Source organism: Micropterus dolomieu, linkage group LG10 (genome assembly GCF_021292245.1).
Source record: "Micropterus dolomieu isolate WLL.071019.BEF.003 ecotype Adirondacks linkage group LG10, ASM2129224v1, whole genome shotgun sequence".
Taxonomy (NCBI): domain Eukaryota; kingdom Metazoa; phylum Chordata; class Actinopteri; order Centrarchiformes; family Centrarchidae; genus Micropterus; species Micropterus dolomieu.
Window position 1 is genome coordinate 12,096,757 of NC_060159.1, and position 14,538 is coordinate 12,111,294.

Here is a 14,538-nt window from a genome sequence, read left to right on the forward strand (position 1 = left end):
CACACACACAACAGAGGGTGGCCACAACGTACTTATTCAACTCTCCAGTGTTTCATCTCATACCTGCTGGGTTATCTGCCTGACAGAAGGGAGTTAAGCTTGAATGAGGGCTTCCCCCAACATACTCAGCAATCACCGCATCAAAAGCATGGTTTGTGTGTGGGGATATCATGATCTTATATGCATCACTTTCCAAAATACTTTACAGGATATTTTTCCAAATGAGATGTCATTTAGCCTCCTTTATGCTTGTAATGTACTCTCCTTTGCTGGCATGGGAACGCGTCCCTCCTCCTCCCTTCAGCGGGGGAGACAGCGAGTTTGGCCGAGTTTGTTTTGCACTAATCCTCTTTATGAGAGAGACAGCTCTTATAGAAGGATCCAGCTTTGATCCCCAACAGACGAAGACAAAAAAACGCTTAAGCCACGTAGACAGCCTCCTTTTTCTTTCACTTCCTTCTTCGTCTCTTGGCTCATCCCTCGCCTCACTGCCCCGAAGATCTGTAATGTCACAGGATGAGGTCAACGAGGTTGTGCAGGGTAGCATGCTGCAGATGTGAAAGGCAGGTTTAACACATTTGCATTCTAAATTATGGTGCAGAAAGTTTGATCTTATTTATTATACACTAAGGTACACATGTACACTCATTTACACATATGCAAAACGCACAGACATACACAGACCATTTTGGATCTCCTGAAGTAGTCACCCACTTGATGTGTTTGTGTCTTTCGTGGAATGAAATGAAAGTTAAAACTAAATAAAAAACAGCTGTGTTGAAACTAGTGTCGACACACACATTTGTGTGTCGGGTTCAGTGAGTGAGGCCAGGCAACTTGTTTCATTCAACCACATATGCTGTTATAAATATCAGAAAACACAGTTTGAATCTAAGTGCGTAACTACTGTGCTTATTGCGGTGTACGAATTTCTGTCTCCAGTGTGGGTTAGGCAGAGTCTACGTAACCATTTAAGAAGTTTGTATGTTGTATCTAATGATAACTAACACAATCTTGTGGCCGGTGCCAGATCCTGTTGACAAGAAAATGATCGCGTGTGTGTGTCTGTTGAGAAGATGTGTGTGTTTGTTTTCCAACTGCAGCGACGTGAAGGACCTTTGCAGCGACCCTTGAACTGAAAAGTATACGGATACAGACATCCTAAACACTCTATTCAAGCTCCAGGTGTCCAACACACACACACACAAACACAAAGAGAGAGACAAATTTTGTGGTCAACCAGTCAACGATTTCCACCCACTAAGGTCTGGCAATGGTCAGGCTCATTCTCCATTTCTTATTGACACAACTTAATACACTCCAGGTCACATTTGCAGTCTCTTTCTTTCCAAATACCAACACACACATATACACACATACACATACTGTTTGAAGGTTAGGGAGTACAGCTGGGACCGGACCCCCTTCTCTGTCACTCTCAGTAATCAATCTGTCAGTATGGTAATTAACCTACAGAGCAAAGTAAGCATGACTACTGAACTGCTCCACTCTATCCAACATTCCTCTCCTCCTCCCTCTGTCTCTCGCTCCTACTCCCCCTCAATTGGTGGTCGCTCATTTGCAGATTGGGAAGGCCTGTGATGTCTGTGTGTGAGTGTAAAACAAGGCCTCTTGTATTACACTATTGCACCCAGAAGGGAAGAGACTCTAACACAGTTACACAGAGCCAGTAATCGCCAGTGACTTCCCAGCTAGCTTTCCAGAGAATAATCCCAGCTTATCAAAGCTTTTATTTTATTTTGGCAGCGTCATTTCTATCAATTAATACACTTCAAAGTAACTGAGATCTGGAAACACAGCAACATTTCTAAAGTATAACAACGTCCAACAGGGCAAGAAATGAGAGGTCAGACGACAATACAGGTTTTAAAGGTGTTCTGTGGAGTTTTCTTGTAAGCGAACAAAGTTAGATTCGGTGTTACTCACTAAAACACATTGTATGAATCTTCCTTCCTTATAAAACATTTGCAAAGACATTTTTTTTCTAAATCCAGCATTGTTTACATGGTTCTAGCTTGCAGTCTTCTTCCCTGCCTTAGTTGGTGTACTGCAGCATATCTTGGCTTGTTACCACCTCCTTCCAATCAAAGGAATAGCGTGAGACCGTTGGCAGAACTATGTACCGCGTTACCCGCCTGCATACATGCACAACATAGACAAAACAGCTTCATAGCGCTACTAGAGGTCAAAAAATCCAAAGTGGATCCTTTGAACAAAGCCAAAGTGTTAGCCAAACGTATTTAAAAGAGGAAAAAAATTACAAATTTTAATCCTATTTTTATATTAACATGGTAACGTCTGTGTGTATAAAAAGGGTCGAACCCATAAATAATTATCACCCAACTCTGCAATTCCCCTAAGCTCAACAGAGCATTTTAGTGTCTTTCAGCTCTTTGTTTTGTTTTTTTGGGCGTCAACTTTACTCTCTCTGCTGTCATCAGTTTTTTTAGTAAAAAAGTTCCAAAAAACAACTGTACTCCAGCTGTCCAGCACAAAAGAGCAGACAGCCAAAGTTAGCAACTAGCTAGTGAACATATTGGAGCATTTAGCAGCTAATATCTGGCTAAGATCTTGATGGAGGCAATAAACTAAGTTAAAACGAAAGATGCTATATGTATAAATACACAGCTGTTTGCTAACACAATAGCACATTTCAACTTTATAAGGTGATAATGTTGTGTTTACAGCTCGTTGTCTGCCCCCTAGTGACCAAAAGATCTAAGAATGTTTAAGTTTTGTGTTCATTAGTAGGAATACTTTATCTTATCTGTGTCTGACGTGAGAGTTAAACATTGATTGATATTGTTACAGAGAACATATGGTCCAAAGATGTTTTACTTCTTGGCCAGGGAATGATTTAAAGCTAGGGTGGGCAATTTAATTTCAGCAATCAATAAATCAAATGCTCTGACAAAAAAAGGAAAAAATCCTGTATCTGTGGCTGTCTCAGGTCTGTAATAAGCATGGCCAATGGCTTATCTAGCTGTCTGTCTGCCTGCCTACCTACCTACCTGTGTGCACCCGTCCACAAACTGCAGGAAAATGTGTTTTGGGAGAGCAGCTATGGAGGAAAGTCTGAAGGGTTGGGGTGGGACTTTTACAGTTGGATATTTTTTTAAATCTAGCTGTCTCTTCTAGTTTCTCCAACAATGCCTACCCCAGCTTTAAATGACGTTTATTCTGAATGACAGGATACAAAAACGAGGGCTCAAACCTTGAAGGTTGCAGGCTTCTTACAGAATTTATTTCAAATCCCCAGACAAGGTTGGCAATGCTGGTCAGGGAGCATTTAATAATAAACACTTTCTCAGAAGCTACTGGGGAGTTGTCCTTGAACAAGGAGTTACACTAATTTCTACAGAACAGCTGTTCACTCAAAGCTGCTGCCCACTAAAAGTGAGTTACGTTCGCTTTAGACTGGGGGAAAAGAGCATGTATCAGTTAACTTCCCTGGATGAATGAAGGTAAGAAAAAGCACACACCGTTGGGCAGTTCGCCTGTGGAAAATACAGTCCAAAATGGAAAAATGGACTGTCTCTACAGACTAATATGATTGTTTTTGGACCTGAGGTGAGTAAAACGTAGACCACATACTCCAGACACCAACACCAGGAAATTTTAGCAACTGTCTGTGCTAAGTGAAAGTGATGTTTCAGCTGAATATTACAAATTATCTGTAAGTAGAACCCAATACATTGTAACAACCCATCTAACGTTCTTTATTTTTGGCATAGATGCTAATTCTGGTTAATCTACCACTTAGGAACAAATATCTACTCAATGGAATAGCATGACTTTTGGTACATGGATTCATGAACCTAAGAGAAATATCCCAATGTCTTTGGTGATCGATGACTTTTGATCTAGAGGTGGTTCAGAGTGAAATATCTGGATAACTATTGGATGGATTGAGTTGAATTTGGTACAGACATTTATGTACCAAAACTTAGTGCCATCAAAAATGTGTCCAGTACTTTCATTTATGACTAAATACCTGCGAAGCTAATGACATTTTTACACAAACGTAGCCTCAGTTTAACATTGTGTTTAGTCGAACCCATTTGCTAATTAGCAAATGTTAGCATGCAAACATGCTATGCTAAAATAATGGGCATGGTAAACATTGTACCTGCTAAATTTGCATGCTAGCATTGTCATTGTGAGCATGTTAGCATTCTGATGTTGCATGTAGCTTAAAGCACCGCTGTTGCTATAGCACGGAACTGCAAGCCCTTTCCCCCCTTATCAAAATATTTCTGTTTTTCGTAAAAGCAGGTAAAGAGACAGAGAGCTGAAAGGAAAACAAGGAAAAAGACTCACATTGGGTATGTTTCGATTATTGGATCAGATTTGATCCTTGCATGACTTCAAATATGGTTTAAATGTCAAAATTGGTTTTATTCCTTTAAGTATTCAGCGTGACACTGTAACACCTTTGTCCATATCTGTATCCTCAAATAACAAGAGAAGCAAAAAACTCCTTTCCGTCTTTCTGTGGTTGACTTCTATCCAAGAAGCAGTGGTGGCTTATAGCCAGTGCCACATGGGTACTCGAGAAGAGTGATGACAAGACTTAATGTAATTGGAAAATGGCTTTTACTGGTGTTTCCTGAGGACATGCCAGTAACTGCAGCCAGTAGAGTATTTTACTCAACAGGGACAGTGTTCGTGAGTTTACCGTGGAAACTGATCAAATATCTCTAATCTGATACCTTCCCTTGTTTGATTTTTGGCTTTTGGTAAAGCTGCTGCTAGATTGTAGTGATGTGAAGAGGAGCAGGGAGTTCACATGCAGAGAGGAAGAGTGAAGAGGCAGATTCTTTGATAAACATTCATTCATTTCTGTGAGTGTATGTGTGCAAGTCTTGAACTTGTACTGTGTTTGGGTTCATTGGGTGCTCAGAATAATCCCCCACCACTACTGTTTATAAACCATAATCTGCATTGCCTCCTGCAGAGGGGGTGTCTTTGAACTGTCTTTAGTGATCCCTGCTGACCTGAGTTCCACAAGTTCCACTCTTCAGATCCTCAGCCAGGCTAAAACAGGGAAGCAGATTATCCAAAAACTCCCACTACACAGTTGTGGAAAAAAATTCCAAATGCCATAAAAGTAAATAATTCTTATCCGATTTTAAATGGAAATATTGTAAGTATCAAGGCCATACTTGGAGGAAAAATGTTGTTAGGCGAAAGGTGGATTATTCAGCCATGTTTAGACCAACATTAGCATCCAGAAAGCAGACTCCTTGTTCATTTTAGACTTCTGACTTCGTGTTGAGAAGCAACAGCCCTCAAGAAGGGCTCTACAAAAGCCAAAACACTTGAACCTGTCTCAACTTCCTGACAGATTTTTGTAACGTGAGCAGAGTAACTCTACTGCAATTATCGAGACAGGGAACAAAATGACTGTTGCCTTAATAACTTGTAAACTTCTGCCTAGTTTTATAAGCCACAGTCAGTTTTTAAATCTGGTATTTCCTCCCCATTACATGTAGCAACATGCTATTGTGCAAGATGAGAGATGTAGATAATTAAGTGGTTTCACACATAGCTAAAGTTACTTTACTGTTTTACGAGAAACTTTCTTGAACAGACAAAATTATCTTTTAAATTGACAAACATAAAATGTGTAATTCAGGGTACTATTTAAATGGGACGAAAAAAAGTCTCTCGCCGTTGACTGCTGTACATGTTTTTTCTGAAATAAGGTCCCATGGTGCGGAGGCAGAAGGGATGGACTTAGGCTCTCTATTCCTAATCACAAATTACTTTCCATGAACATTAATACATTCCAGCTATGCGGGAAAATTCAACTATATGCAGCCACCCAGTGTAGTATAAACAAAACCTTTTGAAAGCCAACATTTCTTTCTATTGAAGCACACAGAGTTTGCGTCACAATTCAAGGAGGATTCCCTTTTAACTCCATTGAAAGTAAGCAATTTCTTTAGTTGTTGGATACTGTGGATTTACACATTTAGCCCCCACTTCCTCTGGGTGGGAGTACAGCTACTTGACTCACTTTCACCAGGGGACTAAGTCAGAAGAGCGTGCAAGTAAAACATACAAAGATAGCCCCCATCTTAGGTACAGTATCTACTTTACGCCTTCCTGCCTCTTAGTCAGGCATCCTTACTTTTGGAGGCATCATGTTCTCATGCGTGTTTGTTGATACTGTAGAATACACACAGATACATCTGCGCATTCCTCTCCCACACACACTAGACTGCACCTGTGATGCTACAGTATAGTAAGCCAGGGATGAGTTCACACACAAACTGACGTCTGATGTGACTTGGAGTCTAGAATTGTGACTTAGATTGTTTATCCGTTTAATAATAGATATGAAATGTTTTCATCTGACTGTCAGTTTTGATACACAGTAACACCTTGCCATCAGTTCCAGTGCCAATGTAGCAGCATTTGGTTACAAAGACTTTTATAAAGCTGAACATTTGTTGAGATGTGTTATTATTTCTGCACCAGGCATTTAGGCCTTATTGTTTTATTTGACTTGAGCACAGTGTAATCATCTGGCTGTAAATGATTTACCACTCATGACGTGGTTTAACCATCTAAGCCTGCCCAAAACACCCAAGACTTAAGAACCAAGGTAGTTTATCCTGTACACTGTGTATCCAAATGTTATTGTGTTTAGAGTCTTTTTGTCCGTGACGGAGGACACTCTCTGGAGCGATTCAGACACAGATACAGGTTCTGTAGACATAAAAGAAAAATCACTTACCTTAGAGGGATTTAAATTTAAAGCTAAAACACATAAATATATCTAAAGTTCTTTGGAAGTCATTTTTATTCTGTCAAAAAACCTCTCAAGATGAAAATATACTGCTTTAAATGTGTTTAGACTAAAACAGAAAGCACAAAGGTAAATATTTACTGTATGTTCATGTCTTCCTGGATCATTTTGGTGACCTATACTCCTCAGGAATTACTCCACAGCTACAATGCGCATGCGATGAACAGCAAAATCTGCATCCTTTTTTAAGCTAAAGGGAAACGTCTCTGATGCTTCTTGCACTACATCTATGATACTGTTTTATTTGTTTTCATCTGTTTTTTTCGGTAACAATAACTAGTTGCTCCTTTTGAAAGTTCTATCTGGTCTCCTCTTTTTCAACAAGACTACAGTGCCCAGGCCTAGTCAGCCCTCCAATATCCATTCATCTTTCTTGCAAAAAGCTTTAAACACATCCTCCAAGGGAGAAAAATATTGTATTGGTTTTTCAGATTTTGTGCACAAAAAAAAATGAAGCTACCCCTTAGAGGAGACTCAAAAAGTTGGTGTTTCAGGACAGGAAGCACAGAATTGCAGATGTGAGTGAAACACTGTTTAAGGAGGGGAAAAAACTCTTACTACACTAGCTGACGGCAACATTTCCATATGACATCACTACTGCTCCATCCTCACTGTACACTGACTTTAATTTGTGTCTAACATAAAAGGTGACAGGGGGACAAGTTGCCAAATCTCAAAGATGAATATTTATAGGTTGTGACACTCGCCTCGTGTCTCTGAGTGTTTAACAGCTGCAACAGGTGTCAATCGTCCGTACTTGCTGTATTGTTTGACAGAGGTGTCAGAGATACGTGGGCAATGCGCATGGACTGTAAGTCACATATGCATAACTACAACATTTACTACTGGATAAGATTTCAGAAAACAGGAGCCAAATAATTCAGCTGTCTCCTAGAATAAAACGCACAGATTTTATTTGCTGTTTAATGATGTTAATTTGTTTTTTTTAAAGGGTAATGGAAGGAAAAGATGATGGCATCTATCCAAGGCTGACTTCCCGCACTGGCCTTGTTGTAACTACGAAGAACTAGAATTACACGTCTCTTCAAATTGATTCTGACTCTATATACTCTTACAGTAATGGAGTTATTTTTGGAAGAGTTTCACGCTTGCCAGTTGGTCTCCTTTCTCTCTCCAACTTCCACTTTCCACTCACCTAGAGTGAACAGAAGACAAGGGCGTCCAAGACAACCTCACCGTTTCACTACTGTTTCTAAAAACACAGCAAATTGAGCGAGGAGACATATGGTTTGCTGTCACTTGCCTCCAAAAGACAAGTTTTACGAACAATATTAAGAAGCGTGAGAGAGAGAAAATGCAAAGTGAGAGAGAAAAGGCATGTCAGGTGTAAACACATGGGAACAAGAGAAACAGAGACAGAAAAAGGAGAGCAAGAGAGCTTCATCCACTTTACCCAGCTTTGATCTCCTTAATGGGGTGCTGGCCTAGCTCCAGGTGGGATGTGTTGCCAGGGGCAACGGGACAAGAGAGGAGGCTGATAAGGCAGGCCCAGCTCTGAGCTTTGGGGGCTGCTCAGACAAAACCCACTCCACATTGGCCTCCTTACTGTATAATGCTCAGTGTACTTTAGAAATGACTAAATGAAACAGCGAGTAAAGTTTAGGGAAGAGAACAAAATAACTCCAGGTGTTTACAAGTGCTGCTGGATCCTCCTTTTTTTGGCAGTATGCCTCATCTGGACGATGGTGGAGTCTGACAATACAATGACCTTTATGACTTTGAAAAGGCCTGCGTAAATCTGAAAAGGCTTACAGAGCTTTAGCTGATTTGAGAGCTCCAGCGAGCAATGGCTAACCAGTGGTTGGCCACTGGGCAAGTAGCAGCTTAAAAAGGGGTTTATTCTCTTAATTTTACAGTTGAACTCTCTTAACTCCCTCCCAGACACTCCTTCTCTCTTTTTCTTTTCCTCCATCTCCTCTTTGAACTCCCCTGCCTATTTCCTGACCTCTCTCCCTCATCTGTCTGTCTCTCTTCAGTGGCCACTCCCTTCATCTCTGCCAGAAGCCTGGACTTTCTTTGATATTGTGCAGGATTAGCTCAGAGCTGTCCGTCTGCGTGTTTGGGTGTGTCTGATATAGGGGCTTTTGCATTGAATCTAATCGCTGCTTATTCACACTTTGACACACACACACACACACACACACACACACACAGTGATGGATAGAATAACGAAGAGAAGATATTATTACATCCTGCTAAAGGGCAGAGTCAGATCTTCCCATCAGTTATGAGACTGTTTACCTATTTCAAGAATTTTAATTATTAAGTTGTGTCTCAGTGGAATGTAGTTCTGAGATATTAAGTAGAACTGTTATTTACTCTGTATCTTATTAAACAGTTAATCCCAAATGGCCCTCCATTCAAATGTGACACCACAAAAGAAAATCAGAGTATAAATATGTGGATGAATATGTTGAGAAAAGGTTGACCTTTATGTGTAGACATGCCATAAGAAACAATCTATTGCATTGTAGGACTCTTAAGTCCATAGAAGATTATAGTGAATATATTTCATTAAATATATAGCGCACAAATTTCAATCATTCTCACTACTCGGACATGTAAACAAAATGGCAAAGGGTGAAGATATTGCACTATATTGTAAATAAAAAGGAATTTCAGACACAGGTCTTGAATTTGATGATCACACATTCCCAATATCGCTGACAACCGTTTAAAATGTAACAAAACAAAGAGTCTGTAGCCACGTTAGCTACTCAGTGAGGCTGTTGTGCACGTAGTAAAGAAACCCAAATTGTAAAATGGATAAATGTTGAGGTCCCATGTTTTTTACCAGTCAAGGTAGAGTAAATGTAAAAGTGCTGGTGGTTGTCATGCTAACATGCTCAAATTGGCCATTTTAAAATGTTGTTTGGCAAGCAGTGTTTAGCGTCTTAGCACTGAACACAAAGTAAAGCTGAGGTTGATGGGAATGTGATTAGTTTTTTAGTTATTTGGTCATAAACCACAGTATTGGACACACTTTCACGCTCGACACTAGAAGAAAAGGGATAGCCCAGCTTATTGCAGTTCATTCTGTGGGGAACATACCTGTAAAAAAGATTCATGGCCGTTCATCCAGTCACCTGTACTTTACCATAGTTTTTTTTTTTTTGTACAGCAATCTTTTCTTTATAGCTGTCATAGAGAGTTCATATTTCAAACATGTTGGCATTGGATGGGGAAAAAAACAGAGTTGTCCAATATTGACATTATTGTTGATCCACTGGTTGTAGAGACATTGTGTCATCATCCTGAATCTGGCCATCATCACCCTCCCAACAGCCACCAGTGCCGGTCCTATCGTTTTATCTTCATGACTCCTTCTCTAAAATATTATTCTGTGTCCTGCAAAATATTATTTTGTTTTCCATAAGATTCCACAGAACACGGAATAATAACAGCACAGGACTTTACAGAGAAGGGTTAATGGGCCGCATGTTAAAGCTCATGGGAAATGCATTGCCGGCACACCAGGAGGCTTTCCTCACACTGATGGAGAGGAGGGTGAGAAGAGGAGGCATGGGGGGTGGGGGTAGAGCAAGGTTCACTGGTTCCCAAACTCCTGCAGAGCTTCAGTAGCCTTCACTGCCACCCTGAAACTCCTCTCACCCCTCCTGTCTCCCCTCTTTTTTCCCCTTCACTGCCCTCCAGCACCGCTCTCAAGCTTTCGCCATTCTTTTGTCTGTGCCCCCCCACCGGCTAAATGCTCTCACCTACTAGCCTTTAACACCTCCTCCAGGGCTCCCTATGTTCTGGTATCTCTCCTAAACCTCTCGTTCTTCTCATCACCCATGAAAAGTTCCCTTCCTCATCCCACCCCTCACAGCTTTTGTCACAACATACCCAAAAATCTAAATAATCTTCCACACATGCTCATGTAGAAGTCTGTTTGTGCTTGGGGGCTCTCTCCCTTATATCTCTGGGTTTTACTGTATGCAGTAAATTACATCTGAGACTCTGCTTTATGACTGAAGGTCAATATTGACTTTCTAAAAAACCAGCAAGGTGGGGGAGAGAGACAGAAAGAGACAGAGAGGGAGAAAGAGAGAGAGAGTGTCGTCAGTGTGTTCTCTGAGGCTATCTGCTTGACTTTTTGTTTGGGTGCCCCTCGGCTTAACATTATTGAAAATGGCATGTACTCAAAGTCAACACAGTTAGAGATTTTCCTTCAGAAGAAGAAGCTTTTGCCGACATTTGTTTATGTACAGAACATAAAGAAAACTTCAAAAGATTTGAAAAATGCTGCAGCAGATCATGCATTACAGAAAACACAAATTCAAGGACCTCCAGAGAATAACTGAGGGCAGTTAAATAATGCTGCTCATCAGTCATCATTATCTTATATTTTTATATATGTTTTTATTTAAGAAAGTGTTAGTGTTAGTGTTAAAATACCTGAGTGTAAGCTGACAAATGGGAAACACTATAAGTAAACTATAAGTAACAAATGGACTATACTAATAAATGTATTCTCCTTTAAGCTGCTTGAGGAGGGGAGCTAAGGCTTGAGAAAGAAAACTAATCAAACGGAGAAATCTGTCTCTTGGGGCCCACTGTGCCTTGTGCATGGAGGAATCACACACACGAAAACACACATACAGACACGTGTGCAGATACACACTTAGGCCATATGCTTTCGATGTTGTCAGGCCTGTCGTCTGTCTACATCATGTACGGGTTTTGGCATGCAGCCTTCCTCCGGGTTACAAAAAGCGCAGTCTTTTGTGTTTCGACAACTATTCCTCACATCCCTACCTGGCCCAGCAGGCCTGTTTAGAGGTGCAGGCAAGCAAAACCACACACACACACCCCTCTAAGTTTTTCTTTTAGCCTAACTTCTTGCAGTTCCTCTTCTCAATTTAATTCAAGTCAATTCAATTGGGGCTTCATTGGCATGCAAAACAGACGCTCACATTGCCCAAACAAGTGTGAAATAGAAATATACATAAACTGAAGAATTGTGATTTTCTCCTTGCTCACACTTTTTTTTTATTCTTCCCTCTTGTTCACAGAGAAACTAGCTGCTGAAATCTCCTTTTAGTGTGAACGTCCTATGAGAGACTAAAGCAACCTAATGGTAATTTGTAAAAGTAAAAGAGGTATAGCCAACACATGCTTTGTTAAACTTATTTCCCAATTAGTACAAGTTTATTTTTGCAGTTTCTTGTAATCTCTAAATACAACCATCACATGTCAATTACCCTCTTTACTGCTTAGATCATTTTAAAATTTCTTTTAAGAGTGATTTTGAAAACAAATATTTCTGGTGACCATAGAGGGTTTTTTTCTCCCTGAGTTATACCTCTCAGACTGCAGCCCTACTACACTACAACACGTTCTCATACCCTGACAACAAAATAGGTCTACTGTCAATTGTCCCAACATATAAGACCATTTTCTAAAACAAACTATATGTCCGTTTGAAAGTGCAACGACATATATGACAGTTCCCCAAAATGACATGTCAGAGCATTGGCAAGTATCAGACTAGAGTAGAATAGAGAGTAGAATCCAACAGTTTCACACACCAAAACGTGCACTTAAAAAGCAACAATCATAGGCAATAACAACTATAACTCTACTGTACAACATGATATATAAATATTACATTTCCTTACCTTTCCTTTTCCATAACATAATGAGGTTTAATCAATGTAAGACTACAAAAACTAAAAATACCATCTTTGTTTGCATGGGCAATGACTGCCAGAGCAGCAATTATCTTGTTTTAAAATTGACTGGATTCTAGGAACAGTAGTTGCTATATTGGTAGTGGCTAATGGGGATCCAAATAAAGAAATCAATCTGTGTTAAGTCTACAGTGTATAGTGAGTTTATTTGGCCGCTATGTAAGCAGAGAAAACATTCAGGTAGATTTAGGGGAAGCTATATAAGTGCACTGCCTTTGTTTTCCTGTGGTTAACTTGCTTAACAGTGGCGATCTCGCTGTGGTCGGCTGTTTATCGTTTTGGAGTAGGGGGTCCCTGTGGTGGTTAAGGTTCACTTAGAATTTTACAGGAAACTGTGGCCTAAAAACCCAGCCTGGCATTTCACATACACTTGCGTGGTTACACTTAAAGAGGTCAAGAGGAGAGGAACGTTTGGGGTTTACCTCAGACGTTTACCATGATGGTACAAAATCATGTGTTTTCTAAGTGTGCGTGTGTCTGCTGTAGGTGGTAAAGTTAACATACTCATGTGCTTAACTACCTCGGGTGAGTAAAAACAGGCATCCATCAAACTGACCGGGCTGCCTGTTGGTTTGGTTGTGTTTGAGCACTTCCTAAACCACTGGTGGTTTGCTGGAATATTTGAGGTCTGAGGCTACGGTGGCCACTGTTTCCGCCTGCATTGTTTACCTGCCCAAAAGATGTTTTTGTTTTCCAAACAGGAAGATCCAATCAGGGTAATAAGTGGATAATTTTTTAACTAAAGTTGGTGGAAATAGCTGAGCCAGAGGATATTTTGGCAAACCAGATGCTTATTGGATAAACAAGAGGCCGGGATATCAGTTAGAATCACCAAATCAAGGTTAGACAATGTTGTTTGACCCTAGCTCTTAATTAGAAAACATGTCAAAACTAATATGTGTTCTACCTTTGTTTGACACTGCCTTTTGCAAGGGCCACCTTTTTAATTGGTGAAAGCTGACATGTTAATGGTCAGTGTTTTGGTTGACCGTGTTCACTGAAGGGATCCCTTCCTTACTTCAGCATAGGTCACCCGCAGGTCAGTGTAGTGCAAGGTCAGAAAGTAGTCCATTCTCCCGCTGTGTCCTTAGCCATGTGTAGTATGTGGGTCATCTTCAAAAAGGCTGAAGTATTAGCCTTTGACATGAAGCATCAGCAGCTTCCACGGTAGGGTGAACTCCAACTTCAATTGGAAAAGTAGCGTGGATAAGGATATGGTCATTGATTTTAGAAGGAAATCATCTCATCCACCATCTAAGACCTTCATCAAAGGAACTGGCATTGAATTTGCAGAACATTATAAATATCTTGGAACAGTCATTGATAGTGACCCGACATTTGCTGCAAATGCGACTGATGCTATCTGTAAGAAGAAGATTTTGACAAGCAGGTTCTCCGCAAGGCCAGCTCTATATTACACTGAACAAACCAAAAACTTCACTTTGAGTTTTAAACTCTCCCCTCTGGCTGGAGATTTAGGGTACCCCTTTCATTCCCTGTCCAATAACCATGCTTAATCTGCACATGTAATTGAAGATTTCTTTATGGTTTTATTATGTTCTATATGTTGTGTGCACAGGTAATATTCTTGTACTGTTGTTTTTGTTTTTGTATTGTTTTTTTATCTTGTGCCCCTGACTACAACTCTAGTTTCCCATTTAGGATAATAAAATGACCTAAATGAACTGGGAAGCTGAGACTAAAACAGGTCAGTTGTTTATAACTAGAACTTCTACACTACTCACTTAAAAGAGGTCAGAAAGAAGCAGGGCTGTGTTTGTGTGAAGTGCACACTAGTGGAAATGTGTTTTTGTATATTCAATTCAATTCAATTCAATTTTATTTATATAGCGCCAAATCACAACAACAGTTATCTCACAGCGCTTTTCATAAAAGAGCAGGTCTAGACCGTACTCTGTGATGATATTTACAGAAGCCCAACAGTTCCCACCAAGAGCAAGCACTAGGCGACAGAGGCAAGGAAAA

The 14,538-nt window shown here is 40.2% G+C and overlaps 1 long non-coding RNA gene across 1 annotated transcript; it reads left to right on the forward strand.

Moving 5' to 3' along the window:
* Nucleotides 1-3,180: 3,180 nt before the first annotated feature.
* LOC123978164 lies at nucleotides 3,181-14,237 on the forward strand. The gene is made up of 2 exons (XR_006826891.1): nucleotides 3,181-4,346; nucleotides 7,791-14,237. It is a non-coding gene; the product is annotated as an uncharacterized LOC123978164 (long non-coding RNA).
* The last annotated feature ends 301 nt before the right edge of the window (nucleotides 14,238-14,538 follow it).